The 27,405-nt window shown below is 39.8% G+C and overlaps 1 pseudogene; it reads right to left on the reverse strand.

Moving 5' to 3' along the window:
* Positions 1-521: 521 nt before the first annotated feature.
* Positions 522-15,310, reverse strand: LOC111142903 (annotated as a pseudogene).
* Positions 15,311-27,405: the final 12,095 nt, after the last annotated feature.

The following is a 27,405-nucleotide window of genomic DNA, read 5'->3' on the forward strand; positions in this document are numbered from 1 at the left end:
AAGGCACTAAAATGGAACAAACACTCAATTAAGAAATTTGATTTTATCCTCTAGGCCAATATTTCTCAGAGGAGTCTATATCCTTAAGGTGGAAGAAATGAGAGCACACTCTTCAGATGCAAACTTTCTCCCAGAAAAGCTTTTTCTTTTCCATTTGGGTGAGAATCTAAACAAAGCAAAGCAAAAGAAAAAACACACAAAAGCCCTACTATGAATACAGATATATTCTGGGTCATCTTGATGACCACCATAGTTGTTGCCCACGGTTACACTGTCACCTTACATCCACTGTGGGAGTTGAATACTCAGTAGAGTCCATTTTGCAGATAAATGATCACAGTGGCTACAAACACTCAAGAGTGGTAGAGCCTGTGATATATTAGTTCACATGCCCCATTTATTTTTTTACTTTTACTTAGTGCAATTGAACATATCAGTACAAGTCGCAATCTTTTCAAAAACTTGTATTTTGTTTTGTTCTTGTCTTTTGCAATTTTATGCCTTTATTTGACAATAAGTGGTTAGTTCTTATCCATACTAACTGTCTGTAGATTTTTGACAGTGGTGACAGTTACCCACGTAACCAACCAATATATAGAGCTCGTTTGATAAATCTTCATCCTCCTTACATGTTCTGAGCAACTGCACACCGATATGGTATGGAACATTCCTTTCTCTTTTCACCCAGACAGCTTTGTTGAGCCTGGTGTCGGTGGGTCCATCTGGAGTTCCCATCTCACTCCATGGCAGATTTCTGGATCTCCTTGAGTGCCTGAGGGGCACACTTCTTGAAACCCACTCCATGGATGTGCTTGTGAATGTTGATGGTGTATTCTCTGATCACTACCTTGTTGATGGCAGAACAGCCCTTCTTCTTCTGCCACCATTCTTCTGGGCCAAGATAACCAGTTGACTATAAAACGGCATAGCACAGGAAGAGCCAGATAGAAGCCACGCACAGGGTGAGGTCTGGAAAGGACACGCAGCTTCCGTGCCCACTAGGGTGCCGCTCTCCCAGCACCTCTACGTGTCCACCAGTCCAGAGGCCCCGATTACTTGCCTCATTTTAAAAAGTACTTAAGTCTGATTGTAAAAAATAATTCTGTGCTAGCCAAACAAAACACTGTCCCACCAGTTTGTGACCCTGACCTGAAGTGACAGTTTTCAGCTTCTGATGTGTTAGTGATTTGATTTGCTTTTGATAGCAAATTTGATAGCTACAGCCTGATGGCAAAAGGGCAATTGTCCCTCCCTGAATTCACTGTGTTTCTGTTGAATTATTTTTATTACTTATTATGAAAAAAATGTTTCTCTCTCATTGATAATTGAAATAAAACACACCCTAGAATATGACTTTTATTTGAGTTAAACAGTAAGTAGGCTTTAATGTGAGATCATAAAAACAACATTGCATGGGGGGAATGATGTGCCTTTTGGTGTTTCTGGTTTATAACAAATTATCTGAGAGAGATTGATTAAATAAAATGTTTTATTTATACCAAATAAAGACCATACAACATCGTGGGGGCACTGTACAAAGGTGCTTTTGTTTAGATCGAATAGACTTCTAAATTTAAGAAAAAATGCAAACAATGATAGAAACTTTGATTTATGGTTAAGTCATTTCAGAATGGTTGGAATGAGTCATTTCTAGTCTTTCCTCACATCTTTCCACTAGTTCTGTGCTGTGGCCATGAATATTTCTCAACAACTATAAGAAATAAAAAATAACCTCAAATATTATTTTCCCATCCACAAGTCCAATAATAATTGGATTAAGTAATCATTTAGAACAGATTTAGATATGGCATAATGATCACCTTACTTTTAAGTTACTAATTTAACCTCAGAGGATCAAGGGACCATTCATTAAAGTTGGCATTTGATGATTATTTTACAGGGCCGAATTAGAATAGATAGGTTGTCTGAATATCCTAAAACAGTAAGCAATACTGTGATGTTACTTAATACCATTATTGACAGCATCCTTGAATAAACAAAGCTGTCCTCCTTAGTATGTTTAAATTTAAAATACAGAAACAGATTAAAGAAAGAACATAGAAATGTAGAAAGATTTAGCTTTACATTTTTAATATTAATCTTTCACATTAAATTAATGCTATTAATTAGAATTGTTTTGGCTGTATAGTTTTATTTATATTCAATTTTATATTTATTTTTGGATTTAGAATTGCATATTTTCTATGAGAAGAAGAAATTGTTATACTATACTAGGCCTATTTATCTATAGGTTCTGTTAATATTATAATAAATAATTTAAGTCAACACTGGGAGTCTGAAAGCATTTTTTTCCTTTGAAAGAAAAACACTATTATAGGCCCTATGTTGCTACTAAAAGATTTAAAAGGGGGAGTAGGTGATCCGATTTTCATTTTTAAATTTACCCTAAGACCTGATGTGAAGGTTAGAATGGAAAGGGGCAAGACCTGAGGCAGTAGTTCAGTGAGCAGGCAGTATTCCAGTGGAGAGGTAATGAGGATTTAACAAAAGATACTGCTTTAGGATGGAGAGGCACTGTGACAGGCCACCTGGGTCCCCTGTGGCTTCTTTCCTGTTCTTTACAATTGTTTGGGATATATTTTATAAGGGTACATGGCAAGGGTTTAGCAACAGACTTCACTGAGGAAGAGGATAACTTACAAGCTAGATCAAGAAGGCAAAAAAGGATGAAGGTCTCCGAATCTTAACATGATTCCACAGAAGGGCACACTGGGGTTTATGCTCAGCTGGACATACATTTTGGATCTATGTTCCAGTAGAAAGATGCCCCCTACTCAGCCATGGGTCTGTCTTTCTAGGACAAGCTTGAGAAAATAGACTTGCTTTTGCAGGCTGCCCAGTATGAGACCAAATTTGAGGTGCCCACAGTTGGGAACTGACCAGAAAGGCTAGCTCTTCAAAACCTAGAGAGCTCAGGCCCATGAGATAATGCAGTTGGCCTTGCTAGAAGGAGAAAACCTTTTGATTCATGGGGAGTGGGGCTTGGGTGTAGCCCCTGTTTCTGAAAGAAGAATCTCTAGTTCCAGCTAGCTCATTGTCCAAACAATGAGCTTTCAGTGTCATTTTTGGACAATTACGATCATTACAACCACAAGATGAAAGTTATTCTACAGACAAAATTAATCAGATTTGGTGACTAACTGGATTTGGGGGCGTGTATGAAACAGCAAAAGAGGAGCAGAGAATGATTCTGAGGTTTACGCCTTGGCTGATTGAGTATACAATGATTTCATTATCTGAGATAAAGTATACAGAAGAGAAGGCTTTATGGGGACAAGGGAGATGAGGCATTCACATCAGGATATACTGAGTTTGAGGTATCTATGAAACATTCATTTGAAAGAAGCAGAGACTAGGGAATATTGATGTAAAAGTTAGATGTACTGGTTATACTGGAAGCTTGGGAGGTGAACGACAATGACAATGTTCTGTGTAGACCAAGAAGAGAAGAAAATGGAATTTTAACGTTTAAAGAGCAGTTTGGCGCAGTACATCATTTAATGAGTGGGGACAAGGCTGGGGCAGGAAGAGAAAAAACATATTTTAGAAGCCCAAAAGCTATCAACAGAATGAACAACTCAGACAATGTGAGAATTTTTAGGCAACTAGTGAAAGCACAGTTTGCCATTTTTGAGAAGCAGTTGAGTTTAAAAAGCAGATGAGTTTTTTTCAAGAAGTTTGCTGATGAAGAGGAAAAAAGTGGGGGGTTAGACTGGGCATCAGAGGGGAACGACGGGACAGTGCAGTTTTCTTATAAAAAATCTCAATAAGGAAAGACTTGTGAGGACTCATGTTGACATTCTATAAGATGTATGACACAAGCTGGGTCATGTGTGCCCACTCAGTTTTTTTTAATGAAAATTATTTTTAATGTAGTCACCAGAAGAGATTTTACCTTAAGCATAAAGTGGATATGAAAAATAGTTTCTCATCTCAATATCCTTCTGTCAGTCACCCTGCCTTCTCTTTCAGCCCCTCTGAAACAGACCTGCCCGCAATTCCTCAGACCATGGTAATCTATCAAAAACAAAATTCCAGCCACATAACTCACCTGCTCATGCTTTTCACAATCTGGTCCTTGCCCAAACTCAAATATCCATTTAGCACATAAGCAGTACAGATTTCTTTGTGCAGTCTTGTGTGGGAAACAGAGAAGCAAATGAGTGATCATAATACAGTGTGGTACATTCTACCATGGGGAAAGACCTGACAAACCAAGTCAAGAGGGTTCTCTAGTGCGGTTCTCTAGTGATGGCTGAGCTGAGTCCCAAGGGAAAGTTGGGAGTTGACGTCGTCTTTCCTAAGTGTTCCATTTTGCTCTGGTTTTAATGTTTCAATTTCCATGTCTTTGTATATGCTGTTCTTCTGGCCAAAATGCCCATCTTCATACCCAGCAGCCTGTAGAATGCTTATTTATAAATATTTCAAGACATCACACACAAGTCATCTTTTCCTTGAAGTCTTCTCTTATACTCCTCGGCTGGGTTAGGTGCCCCAGTTTTGTGGTTCCAGAGGATTCTACACCTACTTCTGCAGAAACACTTTCTCCACATCTGTGTATGTACTCTTCTGGGGCAAGGTATGTCTTTTATCTCTAATACCTCTGTCTAGCAAAGTGCCTGGCACATAGCAAACGCTCAATAAATGTTAAAATGACTACATGAATAAAAGTTGCTTGACAGGTTAGTTATCTAATCCTAGAATTTTTTAGAATTTGAGGAAGGGGGTGCCATGACCTTTGAAAAACTCATTTAATCTCTCTGATCATTTCCAGCTTTGTATTTGGCTATTGATAACTAAGGTCCTTTATCACAATAAAATCTCATTAACTCTATCTGACTCTCAGTGGTAATGAACATGCGCAAGATTGAACTGCTCAAACATGTCTGCTGTTGGCAGAGTCTGATAGATTAATTCATTTAGCATTCAACCAATATTTATTAAATATTTACTGTGTATAAGGATCTGTACTCAGTAGTAAGTACCAACCATGTAGATAAAGGCCTTGCCCTCATGGAGTCAAGATCAAATGAACAACATATAGTAAAAAAATAAGCTTGTATGTAGATAGAATCAGCAATAAGAGCCATGGAAGGAAAATAACATGGCACAGCAAGAGAGATTAACAGGGGAGGCGTATTTTAAATTATGGAGTCAGAATAGACCTATATGTTGAAGGGATATTTAAAGCTATGATCTAATAAGTATATTGGTTGCTTGTATTAGAATACCCCCAGAGACAATGGCTTATAAAAAGCTGGAAACTGACGCTCCTCTTGTGTGACAGTAAGCCTGGAAGGGCAACCCGGGGTGGGGGGGCGGGCAAAGGCATTTCGTGTATCAGGGCTGAAGCTTCTGTGTTTATCTGGGCTTCTCTCTTATGGGGGTGGTCACAAGATGGCCACTAAAGCATCTGTCAGCACATACCACATTTCAGGCAGGAAGGAAAAGGAAGCACTAAGGCAAAAATGGAACATGTCATCATCTGTCCCCACCCCTTAAAAAAAAGAAAATTTCCCAGAATTCTACACAGCAACTTCTACCTACATTTCACTACTCAGAACTAGGTCACATGGCCAATCCTACGTGCAAGAGAGCATGAGAAATGCTTTTTGGTGTTTGTTTGTTTGTTTTTTAGCCAAGTCTATTACCAGCCCAGACAAAATCAGGCCTAGAAAAGAAGAAGTAAACAATGGATATTTCACAGGCAAAAAGCTGCCTCTGCCCTATCACCCCTTTCCATCTCTTGAATGGAGGGTGAACATGGTTTGCTTATGTGAGGGATGGCTATGCTATGTTGGGCAGAAACTTGTTGTTTGTAAGTTTAATGACGGGAAGAGAAATGTGTTTGAATGGAAGAGGGTCCAAAAGGTGGTCTGAAACATAGTGTAGGTTGGCTCATTCAAAACCCATCCAGCCTTCTTGTAACTTGCTTTCCTAAACCAGAGTCCAATCAGATTCCTTTGCTGATCATATGCTGGCATATGATCTCATTTACACCCATCATACAAAGTCTCCCACGTTTTGGATGCAGAAGTGAGCAATGGGCAGTAGCCTACCAACACTCATTGGGATTTCAGTTTTTCCGACAAGCAGTTGACAAAATTTCTATTCTCCTGGTGCTGCCTGGGTTCTAGGGTCCCAGTCCTAAGATTAATAGGTATTGAACAGTCCAGAGGTGTTTTGGGGAATTTGTCCTGAATGTGTCACCCGCAGGTTTTGTTGTCCATCACTATGCAGTATCCAAGGCTAATCCTCTGGATGTCTTACAGATTTTTTTTTCTTAGTTAACCAGGCTTCTTTAATAAATACTGTTCAGCTACGAGCAGCTAGAGTGCATTCAGTTGTCCACAACTAAGGACCCTGTCCAGTGGAGGAAATAGTGACCTATGGGACAGGGTATAGAGAATTCTTGTGTTACTGTGATTGTAACATGTTTATAGAACATGATTAATAATACATGCCATTTTCAAAAGTTGACTGTGTCCACCTTCCTACTTAACTCTCCTTTAGGATACCAAAAGGTACCCCAGATGCAACATCTCCAAATAGAAATCTCCCAATATTAGCCATTCATCCTTGTTTTTATGGATTTGGGTTATGCAATCCAGAAACTTAGTAGGCTTTGTGTGTTTTTTGTAGATTTTATCAATTTGTTCATTTGAGAGAGAGAGAGAGAGAGAGCGCGCAAACAGGGTAATGGAGAGGGATAAGCAGACTCTATGCCAAGCATGAAGCTTGGCATAGGGCTCAATCCCATGACCCCAGCCCAAATCATGAGTCAGCTGTCCAACTGACTGAGCCACCCGGAGCTCCTGGAGATTTAATAGGCTTTGTAGATACTCCTCTCAATGCACACACTCATTCTATAACCAAGTTCTATTCTGCCTCTTAAATGTCTCTGGATTTCATCCACATTTTTCTTTTTCCACCATCGCCATTCTAGTTGAAGCTACTATGATCTCTCTTCTGAGCTACTAATTTAGTCTTTTGACTAAAATAACTGCATGTTCTCTGGGTCCTTTCTAGTCTGGTTTTTATGATTTTATCATAGTTTTCAACATGAAATATTGTGGATTAAGAGAAATTCATGAACTCATCCAAAAGTTCCTGCACAGCCTGGCGCTTGCCCATCTTTCTAGGCACAACTGTCTCCCTGTCCTTTGTTCTCTATCCTGCTCACTTGCCATACTCCCCAGTCACTGCCCATGCCAACTTCTCTTCTAGAATGCTTGTCTATCCCCTCTTTCCCTAGGGAACTCTTCCACATTCTTCACATCTCAGCCTAAGCACAACTTTCTACTTGACCAGGATCATGAAACTATCCTGTCTAGTGTTTATCACAGTGACAACTATTAATCTATTTGTTCTCATTTGATTAATGTGTATCTAAACTCACTAGACTATAAGTTTTATGTAAAGAGGAACAATGCCTGATCTGGTTCCCTATATACTGCATATTGTTTATATTTCTTCAGTCACTGAAATTGAACATGCATCGTGCCCTCTGAGTAGTGAATAAAACAATAAACAAACCAGGTAGTCACATATGTGATTGATAATTTTCATATCAAAACTGCAAAGTAGGTAGTATTTCCAAATTTCATGAGCAGTAAGTGGCAGAGGAGGGACTGAAGTCCAGGGCAGTCTGAATACAAAGCTGAATTCTTCCCACTTCACCATACTGATTTCCTCTCTTAAATGAGACAGTGTATGGGAGAGCATTTTGTAAAAAATATTAGTGGGTGTTGGAGTTTTTTTTAAATCATTATCATGTAGGTTGGAAGAACGCACAAAGGGCAGTTTGCTGCCCACCATCAATATAAAATATGAAATGATAAAGGGAAATATTTACACACTCAGTTTGCACAACACCAAACTGTCAGCATGCCTGCATTTTGGTTTGGTTTTGGGTTGGCAGTCTCGGGAATTCAATGTTTTGTTAGGTGTCTTGTGAGAACAACCACTCAAAAACACAATTCATTTTGATTATTAATGTCTCTTAAATATTTCTATAATAAATAAATTGTTTTCATTTGAACCAGATAAAACAAAGCCTTTCTTCAACTCTCTCCATCTCAGAAACCCATAAGTCATCAAGGACGTAATGTTAGAGACAAAGAAAGGAAGATGAGAGTGGACAGAACCAACTCATCATTTTCTTATCTCTGAGAAATGTGCCCTCCACTATTTCTGACCAACTCCAGCCAATTACTTTGATTTGTAGCTGGGAGTTGGTAGCCTCTACGTAAAAACATGGTCTATCCCTCCTACCTCGCAGAGGGGTGGGGGTGCCTACTTCCTCAGAGTCTCAAGAGGATCCCAGTCCTGAGGGCGATAACAAAGGCAGACTGGGATTTGGGGACCATTTCAAGAGCAGACGGAACAGGACTATAAATGTCATAGCTTGTTAATGGCCAGTTACTCCAGTTCCTCATCTCAAATAAGGACGGAAAGGAAACAAAATCAAGACAGTTTTTCCAAGATATTCAACATGACCAAAATAACTTGTAACTGGTGATAAAAAGTATGGACAAGGCTCTGGTGTATTGCTTTATAAAAAACAACATTTATTGTTTTGCTGTTGAGGATTTGAAAGAAAGGCTAATGTAAGAAGTAGAAAGACATCAATCAAAATCAGCAAATAATCATGCCACTCAGAAATAACCTCTTTTGATTTATTTTTATTTTTTTATAATTTTTTAATTTTTTAATAAACATATATTATTAGCCCCAGGGATACCGGTCTGTGAATCGCCAGATTTACACACTTCACAGCACTCACCATAGCACATACCATCCCCAATGTCCATAACCCAACCACCCTCTCCATACCCCCTACCCCCCAGCAACCCTCAGTTTGTTTTATGAGATTAAGAGTCTCTCATGGTTTGTCTCCCTCCCGATCCCATCTTGTTTCATTTATTCTTTTCCTACCCCCCAAACCACCCCCCGTTGCATCTCCACTTCCTCATATCAGGGAGATCATATGATAGTTGTCTTTCTCCAATTGACTTATTTCACTAAGTATAATATCCTCTAGTTCCTTCCACATCATTGCAAGTGGCAAGATTTCATTTCTTTTGATGGCCGCATAGTATTCCATTGTATATATATACCACATCTTCTTTATCCATTCATCTATTGATGGACAACTAGGTTCTTTCCATAATTTGGCTATTGTGGACATTGCTGCTATAAACATTCGGGTGCACATGCCACTCTGGATCACTACGTTTGTATCTTTAGGGTAAATACCCAGTAGTGCAATTGCTGGGTCATAGGGTAGCTCTATTTTCAACTTTTTGAGGAACCTCCATACTGTTTTCCAGAGTGGCTGCACAAGCCTGCATTCCCACCAACAGTGTAGGAGGGTTCCCCTTTCTCTGCATCCTCGCTAGCATCTGTCATTTCCTGACTGGTTAATTTTAGCCATTCTGACTGGTGTAAGGTGGTATCTCATTGTGGTTTTTATTTGTATTTCCCTGATGCCGAGTGATGTGGAGCACTTTTTCATGTGTCTGTTGGCCTTCTGGATGTCTTCTTTGCAGAAATGTCTGTTCATGTCCTCTGCCCATTTCTTGATTGGATTATTTGTTCTTTGGGTGTTGACCTCTTTTAATTTTTGATCAGACATTTACTTTCAGTATTTTATATTAATATAGCATTTCATTATAAAAAGATACGTATTTTCCTTAACACTAGTTCTAATTGAAGCTATTTTCCTTTTATTATACAACACTATAATAAAATTTTGCTGCTAAATTTTTGTCTGTATATGCCATTATTTTCTTAAATGAGATTTAAGGGGGATAGATTTTTGCATCAAAGTATATGAAGAGTAAGGTTACGTATTTCCAAAGGCTTCCCACTGCCAGCCCGAGTTCATCTCATCATAATCATCAGCTTTAAGTATTAGGAAATTTTAAAATCTTTCATAATCCAAAAAGTAATTATGTAATTTCAATTTATATTTCTTTGATTACTAATGGAAATCAATTAAAATATTATATTTGTTGTGTATATATCCTCTTTTATAAAATATGTTTATATATCCATTTTTCTATTAGGTAGTGCTCTTTCTTAAAGATTTATGTGGGTCCCTTACATATTAAGGATGTATGCAACTCAGGTCTATGTGTAGCAGTTTTTTCCAAAATCAATAGTTTGGCAATTCAGTTGGCGCCAATTCATTTAAGTTATTACTAATATTTTAGAAGATGGTCGAAGAGATCATGAAGATTGAGAAGACTAACAAGCAAGCTTATATTTTTTATCTATAACCACCAATCTTTATATAACCATGGTTATATAAAGCAGGCATTTTTAGGAGGAGAGAATAACTCCAAAAGCTCCAACGGTTTCAAGGAAATGACAGTATTTGCCTTCCAGGTAAGAATTCTACTTGACTGTCTATTTAGGTGGTGACCAATTATCGATTTTGAAAATGCAATCAAATCAAATTAAGCAGATACTTAAATTAAGATGAAAAGACTAAATAAATGATGAAAAGACTTACAGAATGCCATCTATGTTGCTGTATGTTGTAGGAAAGATGTGATCCTGGGCAAGATAAATAATCCAGGAGTTGAGTAATCAAAAAAATATTACTCTTAAACAATATTTAATATTTTAAAAGTATTACAAATGTAGAGAAAGAAATAAAAATCCCACCTTAATAATAACCTGGAAGGTAGGAATTGAAGTGTTCTTCATTTTTATCCCTAGCTTTATGAAAAATTTTTTTTTCAATAACTAGGTACTACTATGGTCAGATAAAACAATAAAGCTTTCCAAAAAATGACCTGGGCTATTGGCAAATTCAACAAATCTAACAAAATTAAAGTAAAAGGAAAATAATACCACTAGAGATGTAATATATATATAAGACTATTTAGGAGTGAAAATTTGGAAGCAGCATCCCTATTAAGGTCAAATAAGGGAGGCATGTATTAAATGATGAGATAAATTCTCTTATAGTTGCTGAAGGGCCAGCTAAGAGTTCGTGATTTGGAGTAACACAGACCTAGGCAGCCACCACTTCTTAGCTGAGCATCTTAGAAAAGTCTCTTAATCTTTGAGCTTCAGCCTCCTCATCTTTAAAACAGGGGATAATAATACCCATTTGCAGGATAACCGACAATTAGTGACAAGATATATCACCCATTTAGTATAGGTTGGCACAAAGTAGGCACTTAGTAAGTGGATAAACTTTATTTTTATTATTATCATTGTAACATAAAAATGACTTTTTATTTCTACTCTTGAGATAAAGACACTGGTGCTCAGAGATTAAGTAACTTGCCCAAGAGTTGGTAAGTGGTGGAGTGGAATTGGATCAATATATGTTTGACTTCATAGCTATGCTCAGAACCACTAAGATGTTCAATATATGATTTTGACTAAATGAAGAGATACTGAAGATAACCTGATCCTGAAAGCCAATGATGCAATCAAAAGAAACTTGAAGTTTATCCCTGGAGAGTTTAAAGTTCTAGGAAATAGAACTTGGGGGGTCTACATAGCATTTTAAATCCTTTTTCCTGGTTAAAAAAAAATATTCTGACTGAGAGGATCACATCAAGTCACATAGTTCCACATAGGGTGTTAGATGAACAAGATTTAGCTGTTGGATGCAATTTCTGGCAAGACATGAAATATATACCACAAAAACTGGAAAGAATATGTTTGGAAGAAGACTCAGTAACCTGAACAAGAGCATTTTAAACTGAGATGCGGTGGGGAGTTAGGGGGAGGGGGGCTAGGTGGCTCAGGTGTTGAACAGCTGACTTCCACTTAGGTCAGGCTGACCTTGGGCTCTGGGCTCAGTGAGGAGTCTGCTGCTCCCTCTCCTGCTACCCCTCCCCCTGCTCGTGCTCCCCCTTTGTCAAATAAAGTCTTTAAAAAAATTCTTTAAATAAAAATAAATAAACTGAGATGTGGGCAAGAGAAAAGTAAATAGATGAAACCACCAACCCACATTTTACAGAAGATAGTACGTGTGACAAAGGAAGATACCATCATGAGGATCCAGCTGACAATTCTCAAGGAAAGGCTGTGAGGAAGTGAATCGATCACAATCTGCACAGCGCCAGGTGTGTTGATATGCTCCGGGGGGGTGGGGTTTCCAGGAAAACAACTGTAAGTCAAATAGAGGCAGGTGAGCACATGGCTCACTAAAGGAGCTGCAAGCAATTCAATATGGCTGAAAGGAGGAATGTACGCAGAGAATTATGGGAGGGAGCCCAGAGACCTGGCAAGAGCTAAGATAGGAATATCTAGTATTCCATGCCAGGAAACAAGTTTTCTACTGAAGAGGAGGAACCCCAGTCAGATTTTAAGGAAGGCAATGATATGATCAAATGGAGGCTGGACTGGAGAGACCACGACAATGGCATGCAGTGGCTAGAATGCATGTGAAGTAATTAGGGGGAAAAAAACCATGATGTCCCAAATGCAAGAGCATTCAGGGAAACTGGAAAGAAGGAGGTTAGTTTATGAACTCTTTAGGAAATAAAAGCCACAGACCTGGCTTTTGTGGGATGCAGCAGAGTAAAGCGTTACATATGACTCATCAAACTTGAAACATCTGCCCTTGCCTCTTTTCTTTCTCTTGATGGTTCAGTTAAAATGTCATTTCTTCAAAGAAGTGGTTCCAACCACTTTATTAAAAATAAAGCCGTTCCTCACTTTCTGTCACATCACCCTACTGTTTTTCATAGTACCAGCCTCAATGGGGAATTATTTTGCCTATTTACTAGCTTGTGTCTGTCTCTCTCACTAGGTTGTAAACTCAAAGAGGTTGTTTGCCTTGTTCATCAGCACCGGGCCAGGCACATACAAGGTGCATAATGAACACTGAGTTCCTGTCTCTAACCTGGGCAACTGAGAGTTGCAGTGCCTGTGGCAGAGTTAGAAAATACAGAAGGAATAACAGACTTCTGTGGAGATGGAGGAGGAAGATGAGGAATTCTGCCTTGAAAATTAAGTTTTAAATGTGTCAGTTTTAAGTTTTTGGAGAAATTGCCAACAGGGATATCTAGTGACCTACTGATTAAACACATATAAACTCAAGCCATGGCTATGGGCTGGAGATCGGGATTTAAGAGCCACCTGTATTTGACAGTAGCACTTGAAGCCATTTATATGACTAAGTGCTGGGCACACTGGTGCTGATCCAGGGGGGAAAGTGGGGGGCTGAAATCCAGCCTGAGTTTGGCTTGACAAGCTTTGCATCCTGGATCAGATCTGAAGTGCCTAGAGAAAAGGAGGCGTGATTCTTCACCAAAAGGTGCTCTTTGCTGGGCAACCCGTATGCCCAAGGAACAGTGACACCCACCAAAGTTACAGGGAGTTACTTTTTCTAATTTGCACAAATGCATGGTATAGACAAACAGCATTCCTGAGTATGAACAAAGAACACCCAGAAAAGAGGGCAGAAGGCAACAAAGGACCTACCACCATCTTCATTCTGGCTATGAAGAATAACTTACGGCTGGGCTACATTTTGATGTGTGGATGTCTTTAGCTCAGAATGTGTGGGTCCCTTGGTGTGAGTGATTAAGTTCAAATTCTTGTTCCTTTGCTTACTAGCTGTCACCTCAGAAATGTCCCTTAATCTCTACAGGCCTCAGTTTTCTCGTTTTTATTTTTTTAAGATTTTATTTATTTATTTGACAGACAGAGATCATAAGTAGGCAGGGGTGGGGGGTGGGGGGACTCCCTGCTGAGCAGAGAGCCTGATACAGGGCTAGATCCCAGGACCCTGGGATCATGACTTGAGCAAAAGGCAGAGGCTTTAACCCACTGAGCCACCCAGGCACCCGTTTTCTCACTTTTAAAATGGGGGAACTAATGGTACTTATTCCATAGGATTGTTGAGAAGATTAGATGAAATAATGTCCACAACGCATACAGTGCTGTGCTTGGACAGACCAAGCCCTAGGGTAGACTGACTGTCATTTATGATGACTGTAGTTTGATGTTGAAACGCCACCATCCACATTCTTCTTCAGGAAGAATAGAGCAGCGAGTGCCTGTAACAGAAATCTCTTAAGGGTCGACTTCAACAGGAATAGCCTTGATTGCAGAGATCCACCTTGTCCTAAATCACAGACATTTCTTGAGGCATCAAGCATCCAATGAGTGACCCACATGCGAGACAAAGCCCCATCTCACTCACCCCAAGCCACGACAACTTGAAGGCTTATCCCAGCTTTGGAACTCCCCTTAGGATCAGCTCAGCCTCCACTGAGACTGTATCCCCAGGTCAACCACTTTCTCTTCCCAACTGGGCATCCTTCTGTAGTTAAAAACACTCCCCAGTAAATACTGACATATTAATCACCATTCTCCCAAAGTGACCTATTGCCATTTCCTTGAGTAGCTATACACTGAAGAAAGGAGATTACCCAAACAGTGACAGGACTCTCAGACACAGAGTATGAATTGACATTGACACCTGAAGTTGGCATCATGGTCCACCATTAGTATGAGGATATGGAAGGCCCAGGTAAAAAATGTAGCCCTGGACTAACAGTCTGACTACACCTAGTAGTTAGCATGACTGACACAGAGAATGCTTGGCCTGTGGGGCAAGAGGGATCATAGTGGGGAAGGCCAGGTAGAAGGTTGTGAAATTGCTCCACACTCCAAGCTAAGAAAAGAAATGAAAAATAATGTTACCTTTAGAGCAGATGGCAGAAATCAGTGACACTCTTATACCTAAAGGATGAAGGGTTTGGTGACTCTCATCAGAATAGCATTTGATTCTTAAGTCTGGCCCCTATAAAGAAACAGATGGATACTGGAGGAAGACAGTATGCTCCTGCAAACTCAAAAAGTAGAAGTCCCAATGGCAGATGCTATGTTGGATGTGTCATCTATGCTAAAGCAGAACATGCCAGGCAGATACTGATCTGGCAAATGAATTCTTTTCCATCCCTATCAGAAAAGAGGATCAGAAATAGGTGCACAGACTTGAACAGACAACAATACGTATTTGTTGTCTTGCCCTAGGGCTTTGGGGAAAAGACAGACCATGGGACATCGAATGACCATGCTGCTATAACTGTCCACCATGACCTGAGCTCTGGGAGACTCAAGAAGTCAAAACATTGGATGGGCCCAGCAGAAGCTCATTTTAAATCAGAAGTGGTACAGCCAGGATTGAGCACAAATAATTGTGGAGTACATAAACAAGCTGCAAGAGGAGGTAGGACCCATGTCCTCCACCACTGTTTCTGCATCAGCACTTCTCCCTCACCTGCACTGCAACAGGTAGGGCCATCTGGGAGATTCCTCATGACCCATTAATGGATGAGAAGACCCCAAAGCTTGGTTCACTCAGTTTGGTATGGGACTGAAAGGCAAAAAAGAATGGTGGCAACAATACCACCTCGTTCAGAGGTGTCCTTGATGGACAATGATGACTGGAAAGCCTCCCAATGGGTAGAGCTTTGAGAGGGCCATTCCCAGAGTTTACAGGGTCACCAAGTTTATGTCAAAAGAAAAGTGACCCAAGGTAATAATATCATGGACTTATGGGCAGTGATAAGAACGTGACTGATTAGCCCAGGGCCTGAAAAAAGAAGGACAGGAAACTCAGGATCACAAAGTTCCAGAAAAGAAGGATTACTTCTTCTCTAAAGAGCACAAAATGATTACAATCTACTGAGATTATAGTGTAGCTCACTCTCTGCCTGTCCAATCCTTCTTCCTGCCCTCCCTCCCCCACATGTTGAAGCCAAGAACACAACTTAATAAATCTCCAGCTCACAGTCGGCTCCTTGGGGAGAAAACATACCTAAAACACTGAAGTCCTAACTTTGTTCTCAGCTGTATCCCCAGTGCCTGCTTCTGCTGACACATATTAGGTTCTAAATAAATACTTGTTAAATAAATGATGGAACCCCAAGAGACTGATTTGACAAGGGCCATGACAGAACTAGTCCTGAGTTCTGTACCCTCATGTAAATTCCTGCCTTCTTGGCTCTTAATGCTGGTCTCAATAGCCTGAGAAACACCCAAATGGTGAGGGTAAGAGGATCACTCTTGCTATGCTTTGTCAGTCCCAATTTTTATGACTGCAAACATGCACACACACACACACACACACACACACACACACACACATATATACTCACACACACCCTAACTCAAATAGACCTACCAACACACACACACACACATTTTTGTCTGCATTTTGAACAACTAGACTGCATATTAATAATTTTTTAAATCAGGGGCGCCTGGGTGGCTCAGTGGGTTAAGCCGCTGCCTTCGGCTCAGGTCATGATCTCAGGGTTCTGGGATCGAGTCCCACATCGGGCTCTCTGCTTGGCAGGGAGCCTGCTTCCCTCCCTCTCTCTGCCTGCCTCTCTGTCTACTTGTGATCTCTCTCTGTCAAATAAATAAATAAAATCTTTAAAAAAAAAAAATAATTTTTTAAATCATCAGTAACACAAAACTACCATTACTAAAGAGAAGTTACTGGACTTCCATTCTCAGTACATCATCTTAGAAAAAAATAACATTTTTTAAAAAGATTTTATTTATTGGACAGAGATCTCAAGTAGGCAGAGAGGCAGGCAGAGAGAGGGGGGGAAGCAGGCTCCCTGCTGAGCAGAGAGCCCAATGCGGGACTCGATCCCAGGACCCTGAGGTCATGACCCATGCCAAAGGCAGAGGCTTCAACCACTGAGCCATCAAGGTGCCCAAAAATAGCATTTCTTAGAGAATTAGATTTTTTCACACACACAAAATATAAGTTACGTGTTGTTATTCAGTACTCCTGGCTTAAAATTTTCATGGATGCTCAAACATAATACATCAGTTAAGTTAGAAATGTAGTTCGTATTGTAAAAACAATTTTTTTCATACATCAAAAAATAGAAGTATAAATATTGTTAAAATAAAAGTAGTGTTGCTTACAAAGTCATACACCAAAGAGAAAACCAGAAGGGAGCTTGAATAATGCTCTTGGTGAAATTAGATGTCATGCATAACAACATCCTTCCCAAATGTGAGGAATTAACTGCTTGCTTTTTGTCCAATTCTCTTCCTAACTTGCTCTTGTGTTCCATTTGCCCGAAAAGAGAAAGAACTGAAAGTTCTGCCTGCACCATTTGTAGAATATTGAAAACTCTAATTTTTATCAAAATAATTTCCTATGAAGATGGGCCAAAACAACTGGTTGAAGAAAACAACTTGATAGAACTATGTTAACCCAATCTGGGTTCAGGAAAGTACGAGTGTCTTCCAAAGTCCCCAAAACCTGTGGTGGCAGCAGCAGCAGCCTGACTTGGTATTCTCGTGTACAACCTAGTCATCTGCGACACTGAGGTGACAGCATTTTAATAGTCCACTGTAGATGGTGTATAGGAATTCATATATTCCAGTATTTGTGATCTGAATCAATGCTAAATTTTAAGGTAATCTCTATTGTTGGTTCATCTTTCATTTGCCTGTGTAATTGTTAAAGTATTTGATCACATTTACTAGGTTATAAAACAAATACATATGGAAAAAAATGCTTCAGGTAGAAAGTTATAGTTGTTCTCCTTCCTTCTCAGTTTCAATTCATACGTCACCATTTTGAATAGGCAATGTGGGGGGGTGGAGGTGTATAAATATTTTTACATGCATTGATTCTTATATAAATGAGATCATAAAATCATCCCTAATAGTCCCTAATTAGGCATGACAGATGGATATCCCTGAGACCACCATTTGGTAATTGCAAAACAGATATCATAAAAATACATAAAGAGAAAGAAAACTGCCTGATAGCAGTCGGATTCTGCTTGCTCCTCTATCTGGCAGTTTCATTAGATTTGAGGAATTCTCTGAGGTCAAAAAGAAATTAGATGTGTGAACAAGAAATGTGACATTTTATTTCTAAACAATCCATCTGCAGAATCTGAATCTGATGTGAAATCCTGCTCAATTAAAGAACGAGTTAAATATAGTATTTTGCAAATAACAAACAGGTGTTGGCGAATATACTGTATGCTGGTTCTGTTAAAAATGCAAAACAGAAACAAAATATATGCTTAACTGCTTTAACTCTTTTAATTTTGTTTCCTGAAGCCATATATCATCTGGCTAGATGACTGATGATATCATTTAAATTCAATTCCCCCCCACAAAAAATAGTCCATTAGGTTGCAAATAAAATTGTCATATTTTCCACTTACAAAAAGAAAAGGTAGGAGAAGAATAAATTAGTAGGCTAACATCTCCCCTCAGGGGATCTTGCATTAAGTCTTTTTAAAATAATGAGCAGTGTGGTGGAATCAACAGCGGCATCAGCGCTGGGAGGTAACCTGGGGGAAATTGCTCAATCTCCTTGAGCTTCATTCTCCTCATCTAGAAATTGGGGGTTAAAAAAAAAAAAAAACAACCAAAACCAAGAAAGTTCACCCCCCAACCAAGACCCCCAAACCAAAAGAAACTCAAAGGTTGTTTTAAAGACCGGGATAAGAGAGCAACCATGAAATGACATTGCAAAACAAAATGGCATAATTAATAACGGTTAATAATAAAATCTTGGCATCCCTCTTTGTTTTTATTTCATTTCCTCAGGAACCCCAAATCTAGAATATTTTTATTTTTCTTCTTTTTCTTAATTTGTAGGGGAAAGTATGAGTTTTGAAAAACTCCTCTAGATCAAATTCCTCTACATGTTACATGCAAATGTAAGGTATAAGCATCCATCTAACAAATCAACATGTCCTCACTGAGGCTCTCATGTGTGCCTTGTGTTGCATCAAGTATTGGAAGGAGAGAAGAAATGCATAGCCATGTTACTTTGCAGAACTTTATGAAATAGAATCATGTTAAGAAAAACCTGCCTTCAGCACAGACTGAAGGTACTGAACATTTGGGTCATTCATTTAAACGATCTGAAGGTTCTTTTTCTCTATCTACAATCTGAAGGTTCTTTTTCTTTATCCACGGGTGTTGCTTCTATAGGTCTATCACCCTTCCTGGCCATGGAGACAGGCCTATCTGGCTACAACCAGTGGGCTCCTTTGCCCTGGTCAAATGCAGTGTAGTAGAGCCTTGCAGGCAAACGAAGGTGGAAGGGAGGGGGAAGCTGAGATATTTTCGCAGCCCCCACCTGTGGGCTGGCCCTGTGCCTCAGCTGAAGGTCACAGCTTCTTCTCTGTTTCTGTTCTGGGAATTACTCATATCTCCACCCTTGCTGACCCAAGAGTGTCAACAGTATCTGGGCACTGTTTTTCACTTTATGCATTTCCTGGCTCCTAAGCTCCGTTGGAAATACTCTTTTCAGTGGACTCTCCTCAAATTACTCAATTTAAATGCCTTTCTGTTCACTGCCAAAACCCTGACCCATACATTCTCCTACCCCCCAACCTCCCATCCACATCCACTTTCCACCCGCCCATTCCCAATTCCAGATAGTACTTGGTTTGGGGTCTCTATACCAGTGACATAGGAACTTGCAGACCTCTTAAAATACATGTATAACTTCTCAAGAGTTCCTGGATACCAGGGACGCCTGGGTGGCTCAGTCGGTTGGGCCGCTGCCTTCAGCTCGGGCCATGATCCCAGGGTTCTGGGATCAAGTCCCGCATCGGGCTCCTTGCTCCACAGGGAGCCTGCTTCTCTCTCCGCCTGCCTGCCACTCTTCCTGTTTGCACATGCTCTCTCTCTCTCTCACAAATAAATAAATAAATCTTTAAAAAAAAAAAAAAAAAGAGTTCCTGGATACCAGTGTGAAAAGCACTGGTTTAGTCAGTATTCTACCCCCAGTCCCCCAAATAAGAACCTAATGCATTAACCCTTTCTTCATTTAAAGGAATGTGATCTCCTTAGAAAGAAGTTAAAATGACAATTATATGTTATCTTTTGTTTTTGTAATTTGTTATGTATTACAAAATTAAAATGGTCTACAAGGCATAAGTTCTTAGGACTGAAAAACAAAACAAAGCAAAACGTAGAGTCAAACCCAGTGCTCTCATTTTATAAATGAATGAACCAAAATTTAGAGAACTTAAGTGATTTATTCCAGGACATGCAACTTTCATTGGCCAAAGCTACAATCTGCTTCCGGAGTCCTAATCCAATGTTATTTTCCTGCCCAACACCTTACCCAGCTTACACTATCTTATATAGAAAATAATGAGAAATAAAATGTCATGTGCCTGAATAGGAAGACTTTTCTAAGAATTTGTTCCTAAAGGCAGGAAAGAAATTATAGACTTTTGAGATATTAGAGCTAGAAGATACTTTCAGAGTCTCCCTGAGTTGATAGGCAGAGAATCAAAGCCCCAGGGAAGATCAGTATCTGTGCTCCTCATGTTCCCTCAAGTATTTCCCCCACCGCTCTCAGGATCTCAAAGGAAACTCTGAATAATTTCATAGCCAGAGTATCTCTACAAATCTGTTATTATTCATGATGATAGGATTTTAAGAGGTAGTAAGATATAGAATAACGAAAAAGCAAAATGTGCCATCTGATAGAGGATAATCTCAAGAGCTAACCTAAAAATTGAAATATGAGTTAGTTAGCAGCTTCTTTTATACTGGCTTAATGGCAACTGACAGAGGCTCTCTGAAGGAGGACATCCTTGACCAGTGAGCCTGCAAAGTCAAGGTTCCAGCAGCAATGCACTGTTCCACCAGCATGCACCCTGGTGCAAACATTTGTTTACACGGGATGCCATTCCCCCATGCAAGACATTCAAGATAAAGTTTTCAATCTCTGCCCAAGGAAGAAGCAACTGCCATTCAATCCACGGGAATACTTTCTCAGTGTCAAAAGATGCTATTAACACTGAGCTGGCATCATTTTTCATCTTAAAGAGGATATTAAATAAGCACAGTAAATTCATACAGGTGAGCCTACATGTACTAGCCATAAAATAGCACATTGTTCGGGTTGAATTCTTTTATTAATACTTCTTCTGTGAGTCAACTGGCCAATAACTTTGCCAAATTGTTGATATCTATATTGAGGAAGGCCATGAAATTGAGGTCCATGATGATAAAATCAGCTATGATAAAATCAGCTCCAATTTTATTCTTCTGCCATTATCAGTGGGTACACTGGAATTTGGACAGAGACCCTTGAGTTTTGTCCTTAGATGTCCCTTTCAAACAACCCCAGGCTACTCATCCCTTGTAGCTGGTCATTACCCTTTATTCACCTCTACAATAGAAAGACCTCTTTGAGCACAGGCATTTGTTCGATCAGGTTAGAACTTTTCTTAAAAAAAAAAAAAAACAAACGAGATGGGAGGAGAACGAAAAGATGAGGTGTCTCCAAATCAGAGACCCTATTGAGGAAATTCACAGATTAGGGCGGTGATTGGACTGGATGATCCCCAAGGTCCCTTCAAACCTTCTAATCTTCTGGTTTAGTACCATGACATATGTCCCTGCCATGGTCTGCAGATTGATGACAGCTGAATGTAATCCACAGAGGTTTGCTGCAGAATAATCTACGCTTCTGAGTCTCTCTGCAAAACATTCCTGCCCCTCCTACCTCATTCTACCCTCCATCCCGAATGGCAGTGCTCAGACTTTCTGAGACTTCTCTAGCCAAGGGAAGGTTGGCAGGGGATGGCAGAAGATTTCTCAGGCCTATTTGAAACCCTCCAAATTCCTCTTTCTGTTTGAAACCCCAAACTGTCTGCAAAGCTAAAGAGAGTCCAGGAGTGCAGCGCGTGGATCCTGGTGGAGTGTTTTCCCCAGTTTAGTGTAGAGTGAAGGCCATGAATTTATAGTCCTGGGTCTGCCTCCTGGCATAACCTTAGCCAACTGACTAACCTTTCTGAGAGTCAGCGCTTTCATCGGGGAAATTGGAATACAGATATTTACCCTGCGGGGTGAATGAAGGGTTAAGAGAGATAATGCATGAGGCTTGCACTGAGTTCAGTTTTAGCCCTCGGTATCTAGTACTGGTATTTAGCCAGTATCTAGCACTCAAGTTCAACATTGGCCTTGATCTTTAGAAGGTATCATAGACAATTTACCTGCTTCATCATCATTTCTGGCGTCCCCACCTCGAGAGTGATCAATGATGGTGTGTTCTCATCAGTTACACAAGATCAATATGACACACAACGAGACTGGTAATAAGAGGAAGAAGTTCTATTCAGACTCATCATTAATGTATGAATATTCACCTTCTAGTACAGGTAAATTATTCCTGACTCTGCTTTATTTTTCTACGGAGTCCTTATGACTACCTGTCTGAATAATATAAAAACATTTATTTGTCTTTTATAAATTGTCCATCTCCCTAACCATAAGCAAGCTATACCAGGGCAGAAATTTCATTTGTTTTGTCCACTGCAGAGCCCCAAATGCCGAGTACAGTGCCAGTCCCTTCCTAGGTAGGCAGTAAGTTATTGTTGACCGAATGAATATGCGGCAGGTTCTAGTCTCTATCCTCATACTCAGGTCTGCGAGAACAATCACTTTTTGGTTTTTCTATAACTGAACTAAGCTGCTCTTCACCAGATTAGCAATGTGGGACTCAGCTCCATTTTTCTTTTTTTTTTTTTTTTCCTTTTCTTTCTTTCTTTTGTTCTTTCATTCTTTCTTTCCTTTTTACTTTGAAAGAGAGAGTGAGTACAAGCCAGTGGGAAGGAGCAGAGGGAGAGGAAGAATAAGAATCTTAAGCAGATTCCACACTCAGCATGGAGCCTGATGCAGGGCTTGGTCTCACGACCCGAGATCATGACCTGAGCCGAAATCAAAAGTTGGATGCTTAACCAACTGAGTTACCCAGGCACCCCTCAGCTCCATTTTTCGAGATGGGGTCATCCATCACCCTTATGGTATTGGACCTTACATAATATCAAGGTGTTGGAAGGTGGGTACCACATCCTCACAGCCATCTTTCCATGGTAAGACCCAGAGAAATATGCCCTCTGGTTGCCTCTGAGTTATTCCTCCTATTCCCCCAGACACCTATGGATCTAGAGGTGCTCTCTCTGCTAGTTCTGGCCACTCCTGGATACATAGGAATCATTTTGCAGCTCCCATGCCATATTAGAATTTAGGGGAATGCTGAGTATCTAAGGTTCATTCTGCCTAGACATAATACAGTCACTTCTCTTCTGGAGCCTTGTTAACTACCCAGGACCCTACTCACAAGGTCTAACAGACCCTCTGTTTTCAAGTCCCACAAAGCTAGCATTTTCCAGGGGCCCCACTCCCCTGACCTGAGGCTGGGCTCAGACAGCAGGGCGTACAGAACCTCCTAGGGATTCACTGGTGTTTCTTGTCTGACTATCTCCTATCTCCAGTAACAAAATTTTTGTCTTCATTGGACAGTCTGAGAGTCTTCTCAGAGCCTGTATTTTTGAAGTTCAAAAGTCAGCAAAACAATTCCCTTTTGTTTGCTCTGTGTAGCTACTTTCTTCTTCTGAGGCAGTGAACACAAACCAATTTAGTTGGTCAAAACATGGGAGAAAGGTCATGGAATAAGAGGAAACATGAGGAGGAAGCAATTATTAGCATTTCCAAACCATCATAACATGCTCACACACGCGCGCGCACACATGCACACACACACAGAATAAATAAAAAAATAACAGTTCAGTTGTTTCAGCCTCTCAATGAAAATTTCCACACTTCTTTTATTTAGGAAATGGTAGATCAGTTTACATAAGAACTCTCAAATACTTTTTTAAATAAACTAGTCTAGGTAATGCCAACAATATATATATATAAATAGACAAAGAACCAAACTCTTAATGTCTGGGCACCATATCAAGTGGCAGGCCCCCTGCTCATCCTCCCCAACCCGCTAACCATCACCTCCTCTAAGAAACCTTTCCTGGTCCTCCCCACAACACACACGAAAAAATGTCTTCTGTCCCTTCTTAGTGTCCCTCACTGTATCCTATCACATTAAGTCAATTAAGTGAGGCTGCAAGTTATTGCAAACTCAAAAGAAGAGAGGCTTAAACAAAAGATATATTCAACTCTTCTCTCATGGAAATGAAATTAGAAGGCAAGACACCAAAAGCTGGAAGCTGGCCTCACTATTACCAAGGTGTGGCAGTGCTTTGCTGCCACACTATTCTGTCCTTACATGACTTCCAACCACCTCAGGTCCAAGCTGGCCATTCCAGCTCCAGCTCCCACACTCCAGATAGCAGAAAAAGAAAAGCAGGCAATAAAAATGTCCCTCTACCTCCAGGAAACTTTCCAGACATCACACACAGAACTTATTATCTCCCATCAGCTGTAACTTAATTGCAAGAGTACACTGACCAGTAAATGGAGTTTGTGAAAGAGTATTTTAGTTGAAGGGCAATGTCCCCATCAAAGGCGTGAGGTTCTTTTTTTTTGTAAGAAGGAGGAACGGCTATATACTAGAAGGCATCTAGCATTTTCTTCCACTCCTTCTTGTGAAACAGTTACCACACTGGTTCACCTGTCTTCTCAAGCGGATAGCGAGTTCCTTAAAGAAAATAAATAAATAAAATACTGTTCATTCATCTTTCTTTCCCACATTCTTGCCCAGGGTCTCACCAGAATTACATTCAATAAATGTTTATTAGTAAAGGAGGACCTGCAATGTACCAGGCATTTGATAGATGTAGTCTCTAGTTCTTAATTAAAATACAAAGCAAAACCCAATAAAAGTATGCTTAAGAAGAACTTGTTTCCATTGCATTTTATAAAAAATATAAGAAACAGACTCAGAAATATTAAGTAACTTACACAAGAACTCAGATCCTGTGAGTGGCAGAGGTTGGACTTAATTCATTGCCTTACTCCAAAGTTGCACACTTTTTAATATGTGGGCTCCCCTATCTGCTGCTTCTAGGGTTCTCTCTGCCCCCACCTCTAATGTGGCAGTTCCACAGAGGCAACACAAGTTTCTAAACCTCAGTTTAGTGACCTATATCAGAGCCACTCCAATGGGCAAAATGACTGGAAGAGCAAAGTGTCCTGGGCTCGGGGGAGGCAGGGTGATGCATCTCTTTTATGCACCGTGAAAACCCCTTCCCGTTTGATCCTGCAAGTTACCAATACTTCAGCCATTCCTTCACACCAAGTCCTACGCCAAGGTCCTGCTTCTGAGACCAAGTTCTGCCCTGCCTTGATGCCTGCTTACTTCCTTTGCATGGAGTTTTACTCATCCTGGTATCTTGAGATGAGGAGGCACTTGGGACCTGGACCACCAAGACTGAAGCTTACAATCCATTCTTAGCCAAGATTTCTACCCCACTTAGAGAGACTCTGATTGCTGTCCTTGTTTCTCAACATTGCTATGGTCACAAAACATAGATCCTTCCAGCCTCCTACTCTCCATCCTGATAGTGCTTTATAATAGCCCACTATCTAAAAATCTATTCCTTCAAATCCACTGATTTAGTATATTCTAGTTCTAATACTGTAACACAAATTATCTCCAAGTATATGTAACCACATAATTCTATCTTTATAAACCCTCTAACCAAATACATTTTATATGCTTATTAATTAAACTAATAAAATTCCCAATAAAATTACATACTAATCTATATTATATATCACATCATTTTTTTTTTTTTGCCTTTCTAATGGAGAAATTCTTGGATATATTTAGCATATGACTATACAACTAGAATTCGTCACAGATCAAGATTAGGATGTAAGATCTTTGGAGGAATGGACTCACTGAATGTCTTCAATGTCTATATCCTCTGGCCCTCTCCTTGCCATGCACCCTATCAGCTATTGCTCGTGCCTGAGATCCATGTGGAATAGCAGTCTAGCTTCAGTGAATTGGGCCCCAGCTCTGAATGTTCACTGGATGACATTCAGCAGTAAATTACAATATTATAAATATAAATAATACTATAGTGTTATGATCAATAATGCAAAGTGCTTTTCCTTCTGAAAAACAAGTTGACTTAGGAAAAGAAGGTTTAGTTCATGTGTGGGTCCTACGTTTTCTGACCAAGCCCATAGTAATAAATGACAGTTTAAGAACATTTTTCTTACCAGAATAGTGAACTGCCCACCCAAGGGTGGACAATTCTCATTTTCCTCAGGTTGTGTTCATGAGAGCCCTGCCATCTTCTCACTGAAACTTTGATTAAAGCAGCAAGGGACAAATCCAAATACTACTGGCAGTTCCCTGGGCACGGAGTTGAGAAACAAATCTCGGGACCTTTCAAGGACCTGGAATCTGGAATAGGTCTGGAAATCCTAAATTTTAAAAGAAGAATTTGAAACCATAAGAACAATTCCATTTTACCTGAATTCAAGAAATAGATATTGAGTGCCTACTACACACTCAAAACAATACTAGGTACTAGAGATACATAGATGAAAAGACAGACTTCATACCCTCAGTGGGTTTACAGACTACAGAGGGAGAGGCAGCTACCCATAATTAGCATTAAGCCATGTCCATCCTGTGCCACGCATTCTAATAAAGGCATAAGAACAATAATGAGAACGAGAATACAAATACAAATACAAATACAAACACAAACATAAACACAAGAATGGCTAATATTTGCTGAGTGCTTACTGTGAGCTCTAAATGCATTTTCTCGTTTATTCCTCATGGCAACCTATAAGGTGTGAGTCAGGACTCTCCATTTTGCAAACAAGGAAATGCTATTGAGATGAACAGAACAACAAACTCTGCCTTCAGGCACTGAGAAAGGCTTCACGGAGGAAGTAACATTTGTTGGGATCATCAAATCTGGTTCCTGGTATAGCCCCCAGCAGGCAGCAATGGAACTTCATAATAAAGTCACTAATAGAAATTACATACTGGGGGATTTCGGATGCAATTGCTAATGGGGAAACTGCCTCTACTAGATGACTAAATATTCTGGGTCATTAAATGTTCTGGGTCATTAAAATTGTATTATGCATATGCTGAGGTTGGGATTAGCTAAAACATTATAGAAGGCTGCTAATCTGATCACTAGACCATGTTCAGTAAATTTGTTCAGGGATGAGCCAAAGTTAAAAGTATAAAATCCAGCTGTAAATAAGGAAATAATTGGACTGCCTGCATCAGTTGATGGGAGTCTGTGGCCAGCTGGAAGCTTTTTAAAAATTTATTTTTCATGAAATATTTCATACATTCAAAAAGTATGTCTAGTGAATAGTTAAGGTATAAAGAATGATTAAGTGAGCACCCATATACCCAAGCCAGCCTAAGAAATAGCAAATTACTAATTCTGGCAAAGCCCCTGATATCTTTCCCCATTAGTTTTTCTTATTTCCTCCCTCCCCACCAACAATTACAGCTTTTTAAAATAGTTTTATTCCGTATGCAGGTAACCCAAAAGTATATGCTACTCACTTTTGTTTGTCTGAAATTTACTAAGTAGAATCCCACTCTGTGTGTCCTTTTGTGATTTACTTTCTTTACTCCATGTAATG

This window comes from Enhydra lutris, unplaced genomic scaffold, assembly GCF_002288905.1.
Source record: "Enhydra lutris kenyoni isolate GAN:26980312 unplaced genomic scaffold, ASM228890v2 scaffoldscaffold9, whole genome shotgun sequence".
Classification (NCBI taxonomy): domain Eukaryota; kingdom Metazoa; phylum Chordata; class Mammalia; order Carnivora; family Mustelidae; genus Enhydra; species Enhydra lutris.